Source organism: Emydura macquarii, unplaced genomic scaffold (assembly GCF_026122565.2).
Source record: "Emydura macquarii macquarii isolate MOO-44397 ecotype Brisbane River unplaced genomic scaffold, CSIRO-AGI_Emac_v2 contig_3295, whole genome shotgun sequence".
In the NCBI taxonomy this organism is placed as follows: Eukaryota; Metazoa; Chordata; order Testudines; family Chelidae; genus Emydura; species Emydura macquarii.
This window is the reverse complement of record NW_027133432.1, coordinates 3826518-3839014: the sequence shown is the minus strand read 5'-3', so window position 1 is coordinate 3839014 and position 12497 is coordinate 3826518.

Genomic DNA, 12497 nt, shown 5'->3' with positions numbered 1-12497 from the left:
CCTGAATAGTAATCTATCAATCAAGTAAGCTACACATTTTTGTTAGCCACATGGTCACTTAATTCTTAAGTTGCTACAGAACTTTAACGAGCAGTATCTAGCACTGGTGATTTATTAACACTTAATTCATCAATGAGTATCATAAATAACTTCAATTACATGTGTTTTCTATAGGAACTAAACAAGTATGCCCTCTTCTCTTGTTGGCTCTGTGAGGGATTCTAGAAATGGAGATTTCCAATTTTCTTAAGCTAAGGGAGTACCTGAGATGTCTGTATACTCGGCCCAGACTGCAGGAGTTGAAATGTATCAGCTGTATATTTGAAGAATGGCACATGCGTATGGGAAAATGATCAATTTGTGTCTAAAATACATCCTGTACCTTACAATGGACACAGTTGATAGGGAAGAGCAGTGGTATCTCTATACACATTTGCGAACTAGGATATTTTTTTTTCTTTATCATTAAGCTCTATTTGCAGCTACTGTGAGATACGAATCCAAAGCACTATCATCCACCATCAGGAATGCTGCTTGAGGTTAAAAGGCTGCAGCTTCCCAAAACATATTTAAACAAATACAAAACTCCTTTAATTGTTTATTGGATCACTAACTAAAGACAGTCTACTCTACTGCTCTCTAGGTATTTTGTCCTACACCTCCAATCACCAACTTGTGTTTGCAGTGTTTACAATGAAAGTCAAGTATATTCTATTGTGTACAGAGCAAAGCTCTGTGTAGTATTTCAGAACCATGTTTACTTTAAAAACCTTCATCATTATAGAGCTCAAAGAGTTACCAAAGAGTTTTCCTTTCAGAGATTATATAACCAGCCATAATCTTGTTTGTTTTTTTTTAAAAAAGGATAATTATAAATTATCCTCAATTCTCTCCAAATTTAATAACATGAGCAGTTAAAATTCTGCTAGGCTGTGACTAGCTTTAAACTCGCAACAAACAGCATGCTAAAACAGCAACCTGTTAAAACTGTTAGGAGCTAATCAAGAAACACTATCTCCGTACTGACAAAGTCAAGTCAAGTCACTAATTTACTTTTCAAACCTCTAGAGGGACAAGGGCAAAGAGGTTTGGAGGTATAAACTAGGATCTGGTTCTTTGCATCTGCCACCGCTTTTATTTTTTCCTTCAACAATCCTTAAAGAGCATGGATATGCTTTTTTATCAGGGCTTTCATGTGGGCTTTGAGATCCTATTGTTGCCATAAGACAGAGTCATAGAATCGCAGAAGGTTAGAGTTGGAAAGGACCTCATCTAGTCCAACCCCCTGCTCAAAGCAGGACCAACCGCAATTAAATCATCCCAACCAGGGCTTTGTCAAGCTGCACCTTAAAACCCTCTAATGATGGAGATTCCACCACCTCCCATTCCAGTGCTTCAACACCCTCCTAGTGAAAAAGTTATTCGTAATATCCACCTAGACCTCCCACACAGCAACTTGAGACCATTGCTCCTAGCTTTGCCATCTACTATCACTGAAAACGGCCTAGTTCCATCCTCCCTGGAACCCCCTTTCAGGTAGTTAAAGGCTGATATCAAATCCCCCCTCATTCTTCTCTTTTGCAGACTAAACAAACCTAGTTCCCTCAGCCTTTCTTCATAAGTCATGTGCTCCAGTCACCTAATCATTTTTGTTGCCTTCCACTGGACTCGTTTCAATTTGTCCACATCCCTTCTGTAGTGGGGGTGGGGCCCAAAACTGACACTGTACTCCACATGCGGCCTCACCAGTGCCAAATAGAGGGGAATAATCCCCTCCCTCAATCTGCTGGCAGTGCTCCTTCTAATGCAGCCCAACATGCTATTAGCCTTCTTGGCAATAAAGGCACACTGTTAACTCATATCCAGCTTCTTGTCCATGGTAATCCCCAGGTCCTCTTCTGCAGAACTGCTGCCTAGCCAGCTGATCCCTAGTCAGTTGGTCCCTAATTGCAAGACTCTGCACTTGTCCTTGTTGAACCTCATCATATTTCTTTTGGCCCAATCCTCTAATTGATCTAGGTCATTCTGTATCCTATTCCTACCCTCCAGTGTATCTACCACTCCCCACTGCTTAGTCTCATCTGCAAACTTGCTGAGGGTGAAATCCACCCCATCCTCCAGATCATTAATGAAGATGTTGAACAAAACCGGCCCCAGGACCGACCCCTGGGGCACTCTGCTTGTTATCAGCTGCCCACTAGACATCAAGCTGTTGATCACTACCCGTTGAGCCAGATTATCTAGCCAGCTCTCTATCCATTTTATAGTCCAATCATCCAACCCATACTTCTTTAACTTGCTAATAATAATACTGTGGGAGACTTTATCAAAAGCTTTGCTAAAGTTAAGGTATATCATGTCCACTGCTTTCCCCACATACACAGAGTCAGTCATCTCAACAAAGCAGGCGATTAGGATGGTCAGGCATGACTTGCCCTTGGTGAATCCATGCTGACTGTTCCTGATCACCGTCCTCTCTTCCAAGTGCCTCAAAATGGATTCCTTGAGGACCTGGCTCCATGATTTTTTCGGCGACTGAGGTAAGGCTGACCGATCTGTAGTTCTCCAGATCCGCCTTCTTCCCTTTTTTGAAGATGGGCACTATATATTTGTCTTTTTCCAATCATCTGGGACCTCCCCCAATCGCCACGAGTTTTCAAAGATAATGGCCAATGGATCTGCAATCACATAAGCCAATTCCCTCAGCACACTCAGATGCATTGCATCTGGCCCCTATGACTCTCTCAGGCTTCAAAGTATGGTATGTTTTTTTGAAATTCCTGTATGTTTTCAGGGCTTGAAAAGCTGCCAAGAAACGTAATTACCCTAGGCTTGATTAAAAAAATTAGTACTTCCATGCCCCCACACAACACCATGTCTATTTAAATGTACATTGACATATCTTTTCCCCCACCCTGCAAATAAATCTCCATCTCGCTGTTCCTACTCCCCAAAGAGGGATGGAAAAATAAAGTAGGCTTTGACTGCCTTTGCAGCTAATGCCTGAAGTTAAACAGATCATTAGAACAGGGGAGAGGAAAGATTTCAGGCTCATCCCACCCTTTAACCACACATCCACATTATGGGAGTTACAAATCTTCTCAATGAGGTCATTGTTATGCATTAACTGGGAAGGTGAGGATGTAAACTGGAAACCAGAAAGGAGCAGCAGGAAACTTTCAGGAAGCTGTTAGTTCTGCTCTTTCTCTATGGGACAAAATGCTCTTTCCTTAGCTTTTTTTTAAACAAAAACTTAACATTTGTTGAGTTTACTCTATGGCTTTAATTTTTTGTTGAATCTAAATACTGGGGTGCAGTTTACTTTCTTCTAGTGAGAATGACCTCTGCACAACTGACCTGTGAAAAGGGAGACTGGAGGTAGCAAAAGCATTATGGATGTTTAAATGTTAACACTCATCACATTTGCCAAAATGTGATACACATACTACTTGGCCAACCTAAAGAAACTAAGGTTAGTTTATTCATTAGTAATCTGGGTTCAATTCCTCTGCTGCAAGGTTCCCCATCTGTAAAATGGGGATAATGATACCTACTTCCTTTGTAAAGCACTTTAATAATAATAATATAATAACAATAAATATCAACAGATCTCAGAGTACACTATACACTTAAGTCATTTTAAAAACTACACTGGAGGTCATCAGATCTGCCCATATTAGTGCTAAAAACCCCATTAAGTTTACATATGCAAATTTCAGAGTATCAAAATAGGTAGTCTGCTATGCAACCATCTGTTCTCCTCAATCAAGTACCTAAACACAAATATCAAAGTTCTTTATTCACCCCAGAGCACTCACCTTCCTTTCCCCATAAATTCTACCCCTCCCAATTCTTCCCCCATTTCTGCTCCTGCCCTATAACAAATATTTATGATACCCCCAAGCAAAAATCAGGGGACACCATCTTGTTCACATGAATGAAGTTCAGATTTAAGGCTGAATAGATTTAATGTTTAACCTAGCAAGCAACAAAAACATTTTAGACACCACTTTCTCATTTCAAACAACACTTCAGATGATACAGCAAGCAGTTAATACCTTGGGTAAAGTTATCTTATTTATAGATGCACAGCTTTCAAATAGTATTTTTACTCTTTTTTCTTTCCTTAAATCAACTATGTCAAGATAGTGAAATATTCTTATTCTAAAATGTGTGATAATTAATATTTTGCAGAATTTTCCTAACTGGGAAATAAGAGTGGAGGAGAAATGAAATGGGTAGATTTCTGTCAGCCTTTCAGACCTTGACAACAGTCATATCAAAATGAAATATCCTCACATCTGCCGAAGAAAATTATTTTTTTTAACCTATATTAAAAGAGGAGTCCTCCACCCATTCATAGAGGGAAAAACAGTCAGTGTTTATTTTAGAAACAAAGAAACACTCTGCAAACAATAAATATATCTATTAGCATGAAGAATTATAGGCAACTTTTTCTGTATTTGTCTCTTTGTTTAAAACAACCTACATTATAAAAAGAAATTACTATTAAAACTAAGCAACAAACTTAACAAAAGAACATGCTATGATTGTCATGTAATTGTATAAAAATATGAATATATTAGAAAAATTCACATTCTTTTAAATCATATATTCCTAAACAGTGCAAATCTCCTGAAGGGTCTACATCTTCTGAAATATTAATTTAGGATTTCTAATGGTTGTGACTATGGATTACAAAACATTTATGTTTTAGTCCCAGAATATTAGCGAGACAAGGTGAGATAATATTTTGCATTTTGCAAACTTCTGAGAGAGACAAGCTTTTGAGCTTACACAGAGCTCTGACAAAGTTGGTCCAATAAAAGATATTACTTCACCTACATTGTCTCTCTCAAGTTGGCTATTTAACCAATATTGCTGCTACTATATTTTTATAAGAAAGTATTAAAGTTGCCATACAGATATCATGATGAAGTGAAGAGGAAAATGAGAGGGAGCAAGTGTCTTTCAACAGGAAAGGAAAAAAAATCCAGACAACATAATCTCTCTCGCTGCATTACAAAAGATGGTTAAATGTTTGGCTGAAATTTGTGCCTTTTAAATACTTTCTCCTACAGTCTGGCATACAAAACCTACAGTCAAATAATGTGTATTTTATTTACTAAACAACAGGAGAAACTGAGGCAAAAGTCCCAAGATGAACTTTAGCATTAACAATTTAATTTTTTTTTTTTAAAATAGGAAGATTAAAAACCCAAACCTTCCGACAGGTGTTCTCCAGATGATAGCACTGAAGGTTACTGTACAGTGTTTTTTAGAAACCAGATTAATTTTCATTTCTCACTCAGATAATGTATCAATAACATTTTCAAAATTCTCAGAAATATACCACATCAAGAATTATCCTGACACAAGTAGATGTTAAGTGTTCACAACTAAAGCAGAGCTTCTGAACAGTATCTTTGGAGGTAAAAGAAAAAAAAAAAAAAGGTTTTTAAAATGTGCAAACACAAGAGAGACTCCCTTGTAAAATAAATCAGGAGTTTCAGACCAGATTACTTACTCCCCTTTCCCAAGGCCATCTGGTGGAGAAGGGAGAGTTGGGATAACCACGTGTAGTGTTTCCCAAAATTAGGGGTGGGGTACCTGATTTGGACTTCTAAGATGTGGCCAACAACAGCTTTGTGATCAACATAGCCTTCTCCTAAAGCAATCGGAAAATAATACATTAGGTTGTGCCAGTTCTATCTACTCCTGCCCTACATGTCCAGAAATACAATCTAAGAATGCTGCAACAGCTGCTAATATCCTCCTTGAATATCAAGAAAGTAAATCAGCTATTGGATTTCCCAGATGTCAAGGGTATATTGGCAATGGGTGGAGCACCTGATGCACCAAAGAGAAAAGTTAGCTTGGCCTCAGCACTAGTTTTTAAGTCACAGTTTACTATTCATAACCTCCACCACCATCCCCCAGAGACAATCACAATCCAGCTTAACTCTACCTGTTCATATCATTAGTATTTTTCCAGGTGACACAAATGAGAGGAAAACCTTTCTTCCAAATGTAATTAGATCAGTTGCTACAGGATCCATGTGTTTTGTTATTTGGCACATTTAAACCTGTTATCCAGTTTCTCAATCCTTAGGAGAGAAGGATAAAACCAAATAATTCTTAAGCAAACTTCAAAGAAACTTAAATCTTCGTATACTTTTTTTTTTTATTCCAACACCTGTGATCTCAAGAATAACACCTTCAGATCATTACACCAACTCCAGGATAATCTGACTGACTACACCTAGAAATCTCCATCTTAAAAATGCACTGTTACTAAATCCAAAGTCTAAAGGTGCTTCCTCTGGATTTTCCAAACTGACTTGTGATAACAGATTTTTCTTTGTCCCTTCCCATACCTGAGAGTTACAAGGCAGCTTAAAACGCAACCCTGGTTTAATAACCATATGAGAAAAGATTTTGAAGATTTCATTACACAATCTTTGTAAAGTATCCATGTTGGTTTTATGGCCTTCTGCACCAAAGCAATCCAATTCAAGGTCATCCATTAAACTCACAGGCACTTTTTTGGATTGTATATAAACTGGTCTCCTCATGTCAGATATTTGCTAGAAGTGTTCAATATCCATGAATTTCTAGTAAATATTGGTAAGTCCAATAGTAACTCTATTCTAGAACCAGTTTTCCAATTTTGCTCTAAATTCCTGTCACTGTCACTGACCTGAAAGTTGCTGTACTTCTCCAAAAACAGACTTCAAAGAGAAACTGCTGAGTTAGAAATGATCTGCAAACTTGACACATTCAAACTGGGTTTAAACAGAGATTTGGAATGGCTCTCTCATTACAAGAGATAAATTGCTTTGCTCACCCATTCTCACCTCCAACTCAATGACTGTCATTAGCCCTCAAGTACCCGGCTTTCATCCACCTCCCCCATTGTTCTCTTTGCACTTGTATATGTATATGATGATCCTATGTTTCTCATTTCTACCTCCGCATCTGATGAAGTGAGCTGAGCCTCATGAAACCTTATGCCTGCTAAAATTAAATTTGTAGTCTTTAAAGTGCCACAGAACTCTCATTTTCACTTGTTTTTGTTACTTTAACCTTCCCTCTCTCTTGGTTATGTTCTTATAAAAAATTAATCATACTATATTTTGAGAAAGCTGTTCTCTGTCACTGCAACTTCAAACTCATCTCAATCTTCTGGGGAGACATCTTAGCAGGGTCCAAACCTTATTGGGCCCGCTGTGACAAAATGGTTGATGAACATGGAATGCTGTAGCCTGGTCAAAAGCGGGGTGAATTGAGTGATTCCATTCTGAAAGAAGTGCAAGTATAGGCCTGTCACCCGGAAGGAGTGTCTCAGAAACAGCAAAAATACAGCTTGCCCTTGCCACAATGTTCTTCTAATGCACCCTTCCGTCCATCCTTGACTGGATACGTACCAGCAAACCTATACTACCTCCCATGGACATTTCTCTCTGGCTGGTAAGCTCCTCTTCCCTGTATTTTTACTACTACTTATTCTCTTTCTAGTTCTCACTATACTACTCACAATGAGGGTATTCTTGGTCTCACAGAGAACACATATATACTGATTTTGAGGACACATTACTCATGTATATAGTAGCTATAAAATATACTCTTACCTGTTTGATGGTGGTGATTCACTTTCTCTTTCTGTATTTTTAAGTTCCTGGTTTGCAAAGGCTAGGAGAATATTCTTTTGCATCTACGTGTTAATGATTAATTACTCAAAACATACAAGTTACATACATATATACTTTGTATTTCTTTCACATTTCATATGGAAAATGGGCATAACAAGTCCATTATCATTTCTCAAAAGTAACTCATGATCCATTAAACTGGAGCATAAACAGAACCATTCAGAGAAATAGATGGCTAATAGATGAGTCAGTGTCCCTGTTACACCATGTTATTGGAGCCACCACCCTCTCTTCACTTGAATCATGTTCCACCCTACAACAGCGTGCCCATCCTAAATTAAATTAAAGATGCTACACCTCCCATCCTCTTAAATTAAACTACATGCAGGGCGGGCTGAAGAAAACTTTTGATTATATTTTTACAGAAAATACGAGGCTATCATAAAAAAAACAGATTACAGTTAGAAAAAGAGCACATTCAACATTGATTTGGGGGAAATAACGGTGGCCTACTGCCCAAGTTTCATCCACAATCTCAAAGCTGCTGTTTGTTTCCACTAACATGAACAGTGAGAATTAACAATAGTAACATAAAATTGCCATGAAGTTTCAGAGTTAATTCCCCATTAAGATGCGAGTTTCCTCTTTTTCACTTTCCAGAGTTTTTGCATTATCTGGATATTTATAAACAATAAAAAAGAGCACCCACTTAGTGCTCTAGGGGCCCTTGACAATCTTTCAAAAAAGATAGCTTCGGTGTAACACACCCATCAGTTCCCTCCTCCCCCTGATCAAATTCAATAAGCCAGTAACATAAATATAACAGAAATTAATTAACCCACCCCACAAATCATCGGTCTCACATCAACACCACCAGTACCACCAGCTCACTCCAGCACCACCACTCCTACCCAACACCCTTCTCCTCACAGGCAAGAGAGATCAGGGGGGCCCTGCAGCACATCCTGCAAGTTAATTAAGTCTGTTCTGATCTAGGGAACAAGAAAGTTTTAGTCTGTCAAAAAGCACAGGTGTGTCAACTCTCCTTTGAAGTGGCTAGAAACATTTATTTTAAGTGAACATGAAGAGCTAAAAAAGCGTGCCACCAAATAGTAGCTCAGTCTGAATCTTGGGCTAAACAGAAAGCTTCTCCAAACAGAATTTGGCCCTTCAGCTTTCAACCAGATAAACTTCATAAACACCTCTGACAGCTGCTATAAAGCAATGAATTCAATTACATGCTTAACAACCTGTGCTGACCGACAATCCTTTTCCAATGCAGAAGTATTTAGTGTAAGAAACCAAACTTACAAGTTTAAACTCTGAAGTTTTTGCCGTCTCTCTCTCCTGGAGAATTATATATCATTCTCCCTGTGGTAATGCCAACAAAACATATGGCAGTAAGTCATTACAGGTGTACTAGATGCACTTCAGGTATGTAATTTGAACCATCCAGGAAGTGCTCTAATAACCATAACTACCCAGGTGTGACTTTTTGTTATTAACTAATTTTTTTTTTAATTAAAAAATAAGGGAGATTTTTCACGAGACATGCTTCACTACAAGAAAGAAGGTAGTAAAGAAAAATATTAGATCCATAATATTATGAATGATTTTAAGGTTTCCCAAGACTCTCATTGCCTCCCTTCCTGTTCAGATTCTGCACTTCTCCCCATCCTAGGGTGACTAGATTTCCTGATAATATAGGGACAGTCCCGATATTCAGGACTTTGTCTTATATAGGCGCCTATTATCCATCACCCCTTATCCCAATTTTTCACACTTACTATGTGGTCATCCTACCCCATCCTTCAACCTCAAAATGAGCCTTTTACACAAAAAGCAACCGACTTATGCACTCTTGGGACTGGACAGACAGCCACAAAATACTGTCTGAAAGGGCAAGCAGGCTCACTGTAAGGGGTTCGGGGAGATAAACAGTAGTTTACATTGCTACTTCTTCATCCCAGCAAATCAATCCACCTCTTGCAAAGCGGGAGTCGTTTATAAACTCCAAGGTGAAATTTTGTGCTTCAGTTGTACTTCAATCCCAAGGATCTGCCTAAATTATGCTAATCTTAGGATGCCCTCTGATCTGCACAATACTGTAGCCTCATCCCTCATACTTTCCCTGGTATGATCCCCCCTAAACCAGGGCTTGCAAGAGTGTCCTCAGAGAACAGCCATAAAGCTGTCTTTTACAGTGCCTGCATTGGGGGTATCCTACCCTAGCCAGACACAGGGCTTTATTTCTCTATAGCCATTTTACCCAGGGTAGCGAGACCACAGCAGGGTAAGGATCTCAATTTAAGTGTAGTGTTACTAGATAATCTGCATTGAAGCCCTGTTACAGGTTCCAATCTAGCCTTTTAATGGACACTTGAAGCTTAAGTTAGTTCAATAATTTAGAGTAGATGCTTCAGAGCATGATGCTTGGTGGGAGGGGGGAAGGGAATAATTCCCGTTTAGGTTTAGTAATTTGAAGAGTGCTAACAGCTGAGCTTCAAAAAGTAGCAACCAATTCCTTCCCTCCAGCTCAGCTTCACTTAAATGTTAACTTCCATCACTAAATTTCCTTTCCCCACCCTCATGTAGATCCTCAATAAATTCCATTTCCTGAGTCTTCCTGCCACTCTCACACTTGTCTGTATTAGAGTTACAGGAAAACCATCCCCCCCCCGCCCCACTTCTGCCATTCTGAATGTGCATATTTTGGCAGTTTCACAGTTGCATTTTCCTCCCTCACCACCAACAAAGTGACATTAAAGAATTCATCAGTATCCTCTTTGCTCAGCCCCTGAAAAAATAGATAGGCTTTGCATTATCCCTGAATTTCAGTGAACACTAGAGGAAATAGACATTTTTAGAAGTTGTCACCAATCTTGAGTTGCACCTAGAAAACAGTTGAAAGCAAAGGCAGCATTCTCTGGAGCACAAATGTAACCTGGCCCTTACATGAAATACTAAGAAAGACAGCACGCTTTTTCTTGAAGGGATGTGTCATACCTGAAGTACAACCACCCTACTCTTTATTCTTATGCTCGCCATCCTCAACAATAAAGACAGCACGCTTGCTTTTGAAGGGAAGTGTCACACCCGAAGTACAACCACCCTACTCTTTATTCTTATGTACAGCATCCTCAACAATAATCTCTAGTCATTACCACTGCTGGAAAGAGACCAGTAGCAACTTCATGCTTCAGTAGCAACTTCTATTAGGCAGATGTGGGACAATCTGCCCCCCAACCAGATCTCCTCTTGATCTCTCAACTGTTACAGATTGGCTTCAACCCCACAGCAGCAGGAGGCTTAATCTCTCTTCCAAAAAATGTTATAGTTAATTATAACAACTGAATATTCTTGATGTCCATATCAATAGCCAATTCCTTTTTAAATCTTAAGATCTTGACATCAACAACTTTCTGTGGTAGTTAAGCTCCACAGTTTAATTATACACGTCAGAATCATTTTCTTATATCAGTTTTTGAGTTTTCCATCTTTTCATTCCACTGAATGTCCCCATTTTCTTTTGTTATCTAACAGGGAGAACAGAAGTTCCTGATCTAGCTTCTCTATACCATTTTATATATTTTTATCATGTCCCCTCTTATTCCTCTCCACTTTAAGGTGAACAATCCTAGGCTTCTCATTCTCTTCAAAGGAAAGATTTTCATGTTCTTGATCATTGTCACCCTTATCTGAACCCCCTCTAGTTCTGCATTATCCTCTTTAAGATAGGATGAGCAGCAAAGTACAGTCTTCAGGTGAGGCTGCATTGTTGCTTTATATAAAGGCATAATAATATTTTTCTATTAGTCACCTCCAATTCCTTAAGCAACATAACATCTTGTTTGCTCAATGTGCTGCTGTGGCCAAAAAACAGAGGTCTTTATTGAGCAGTCCACAATAACACCCAGCTCCCTTGCTTGAGCAGATAATTCATGCTGACCATTCACCTAGCTTGTTTAGTGGTCTCTGAAGTTCCAAACACTCCTATCAGATCCGGAGTGATTTAAATAACTTTATGTCATCTGCAAATTTTGCTACTTCACTACTCACCCCCCTGCCAGTTCACTAATATATTTAGGCTTGGAAGGATTAGATTTTTTTAGTTGGTAAGTGTCATTAAACATCAATTTCACTGTACACACAACTAACATTTCCATCAATAATGTAGGCAAAGTAAGAAAAATACTTGAGAATTTATTAGAGTTTTATTTAAGGACAGTTACTTTATATATTTGGACATGCTATGTTGACAATGTGTTTTCACAGCTATAAAGTTTTGAATCTCAATTTCTACTGTCATTAAAGAATTGTCAGATCCATGCTACTATCTGACCCACCCATAATTTCCTGAAACTGAAAATGTAAATGATAAAAATACAAAAATGCTTAGCAATAAATATAAATCTATCAACATTTTTTAAAATCTTTTTAATTTTTTATGTTTAATTTAATGTTTACTTTAAAAAACACTTTAATCCTATTTTTTGCTTGCTGTCTTCAAACCAGTTTTTAATCCATGACAATACTTTGCCTCTCACCCCATGACTACTTAATTTCTTTAGTAGCCTCCTGTGTCATAACTTGTCAAAGGCCTTTTGGAAGGCTAAATAAATTTAATCACTTCTTTCTTATCCACTATTTTACTGACACATTCAAAGAATTCTAACAGATTAGAGAGAAAATTTTATTTTGCAGAATCTCTGTTAGTTAGACCCTATCATATCATGATCCTCCAGGTGTTTTGTTATCCTGTTTTTAATTATCATTTTAAACCATTTGCCAGATACAGATGTAGGGGTTACTAGTCTACATTCTCTGGATCTGAATAACCATTAG